We start from the raw sequence: 3,046 nt of genomic DNA, 5'->3' as shown, positions 1-3,046 counted from the left end.
CCCCCCCATGCTGCCCGGTCCCTCCGCACTGCATCACTTGTTTCTCCAGCTGACCCGTTGGACTGCGGTGCGCCCTCGAGGACACGCAGGGCACCACTGAATTACTCACTGCTGCTGAGGCGCGTCTGGTCCTAGGTGCCTCTTCATGTCCTGCCTGACCCCAGGCTGAGCAGTGACCTTCACAGAGCCGAAGGTTCTACCCTGTCTTGCCCCTGCCCAGAGGGTTGGCCTGGGTCATCACTGCCTGGGGTCATCAGCCTCCTGGGAAACCGGGGTGATCTCAGAAGCAGGCACCCCCAGACTGGCCGCAGTGGTCTGTGGCCATGTTCAACTCCTGGGTGCAAAGGTGACATGACTAATCACCGACAGTGTACCGGGTGGCCCTGGACAAGCTCTTGACTGTGTAGACCTGTTTCCCCAGCTGTAACCTGAGATGGCAGGAAAGGTGGGCAGGAGAGGCTGGGTGAGCTGGGAGGGGCTGGTTCCCTGCCACTGCCTGCCTGGTTGAGCAGCCATCCCTCATGCTGCCTGTCCCCGGGCATGCCCCTGACCGTCTGTCCTCCCAGCTCTGGGTCTGGGACCAGAGCTGCGGGAGGAGGAGAGCGGGCACGAGTCCTCTGACTCACAGGGTGGGCTGGTGGCTGTCTGAGGAGCGCTGAGATCAGCTGGGCAGTGCAGGAGCAGGCCCACACCTGCGTGGCCGCAGCCAGCCTCCCCACCTCCTCGCGTCCTCTGCTCCACTGCTCTGTGTCCCAATGTCCTGGTCTTGCCCAGCACGTGCCCACTGCCGACTCCGGTGCCATGTCTGTAGGACAGTCGGCTGTCCTGAACAAGGGGGCCCGGGCGGCACAGCCAGAGCCCAGGCTCCCAGCACTGGCACCAGGCACCACGGGGACTTCCGGGCCTTTCAGCTCTTCCACTTTCCTGGTCTTGCTCTGCCAGCAGCTTGGGGGCTCTCGGGCCTCTCCCAGTTTCCTCTTCTCTGGGGACCTGCTCCTACCAGCGGCCAGGGCCAACATGAACCTCAAACTTCCCTGTGGCGTGGTCAAGGCAAACCCAGGCATCCGGGGGCTCCCCCAGCACAGCCAAGGTACCTGGGGCAGGCATGTGCACCCCGACCTGTCCTGAGCCCACAGCCCTCACAGGGCTGTGCTGACGTCAGTGCACTGAGGGGACTCTCAGCACCAGCCTTGGGTTCTCCACCTCGCCAACCCTGAGTCACCAGCCCAGTGGGTCCCAGACCAGGTGCCCTTTGGCCTGCAGGGACATGGGCAGTGCAGAGACGTTTTGGGCTGTGGGCGGATGTGCTCACCATCCTGTGTTGAACTGGACCCAGGCAGATGCTGCTCAGAGGGCAGCAGGGGAGGCCAGTGGCCTGGCCACTGGTTTTCGACCCTTTGGGGGACTAGCAGACACCTCTGGGGATGCCACAAGGCTCTAACACCCATGCAGAAAAAGCACGTGTGAGTACACACGACGTGAAAAGGGACAGCTCATGGGCTCTGGAAGTTCAGCATCCACCATGAGCCCCTCTAGAACTCCCTGCTGTCACTGTCTAGAAACTGCGTTTTCAGACCGACTCGCTCCAGCTGGTGTGTGCGTGCCTGCACAGCAGGTCTTGTGCCCTCACGTTGCGTGGGGGGTAACATGGAGCCGACTCCCTTCTGACTTTGAGAAAACAGGTTTAGTAGGGTCTGTTTATTTTTAGAATGATCTTATTTAACTTCCTTCCTTCCTTTCTTTTTCAATTTGACCAGAGAGGGGCAGAGTGAGAGAGAGGGAAAGTGGGAAAGCAAACCTCCTGGTCCAGGACTCGAACCACAGTAAGCCATGTGGGAGTCCAGCACCCTTTACCACCAAACCACCTGCTGGCCCCAGTGGAGTCTGCATTCTAAGGAGGAATTTTCTCTTTGCAAAAGGAATGAAACAGGCCATTTTTAGCCAGTATACAAGTGAAGCTTAAAGAGTTACCCGCCATCGACTGACCCCCTCTTGCCCGGGACCAGGGCTCAGCCTGCACTGTCCCTCAGCCCACACACCCCTGTCCTCTGCCAGCTCCCTCTCCTCTGGCCCAAGCAGGGCTGTCTCACAGTCCTACCGGGGGAGGCATGTGGATGTGTGGCCGCCTCTGACCTGTGGGCACTGGGGCAGCTCACTGTGTCAAGGGCTCTGCACCCTGCCGCCTGGAGAGAGCGTTGGAGGCCCGGCAGCGCTGCCGCCCCACCTGGAGCAGGCTTTGTGCACACTCGGGCAACGGCAAAGCCAAAGTAGGGCCCAGCTGTGGTGGTCAGACAGGGGGGGCTGCCGCTGTGAGCCACCTGGGACCTGGTCAGGCTGAGTGCAGGGGTGCACATCTCCCAGGAGACCAGCATGGACGGCGAGCTCCTGCCTCAGTGCTTCCTCACCTCCCTGTCTTTCCAGCAGGGCTCTGGACATACACCCAAACAAGAAAGCTTCCATGAGTGCTCTGTAACGAGGTTTTAATAAAATAAAAAGTTCAAGTGCTTCCAATCCCCCAACAAACCCAGTCCTGGTGTGGGCGGGAGGCACCCGCCGGTAGCACTAGGGATAGCACCGTTAGATGAGGTCGCACCGCACTCCCTGAGCCCAGGTGGGGGCCCAGGCCTAAGGACTGCCCACCCCTCTGCCTCAGACAGCGCTGGCTGCCTGAGCCTCCTCCGCGCTGCACGGCCCGCCCCGTATGGCTTAGCTCCCTGGGGGCGAAGGGCAGCGGGGCAGCGGGGGCTCCTAGAGCCCTGGCCAGGGCTCCCTGCCGGGTGGGGGTGGCTCAGGAGTCAGCAGTCAGCCGTGCTGGGTCAAGGGTCAGGCCCTCCCACGGCTCCCGGAGGCCCAGAAGGAAGGCCAGGCAGACCCCTCCATCGTGGCCTCGCCTGTCCTGGCCATCATGGCCCCTCGCCCTTGACATCCAGGTCGATCCGTGGCTGCCCCCCAGCCGCAGGCGCTTGGGTGGGGAGAAGGGGGTGAAGGCAAGGGCCTGCTTGGGGACAGGGAGGGGGCCTGGGGTCCCAGCACGGGCAGGGGCGGC

This window comes from Tupaia chinensis, unplaced genomic scaffold (genome assembly GCF_000334495.1).
Source record: "Tupaia chinensis unplaced genomic scaffold, TupChi_1.0 Scaffold000286_1, whole genome shotgun sequence".
NCBI classification, from domain to species: domain Eukaryota; kingdom Metazoa; phylum Chordata; class Mammalia; order Scandentia; family Tupaiidae; genus Tupaia; species Tupaia belangeri.
This window is presented reverse-complemented; position numbering follows the sequence as displayed.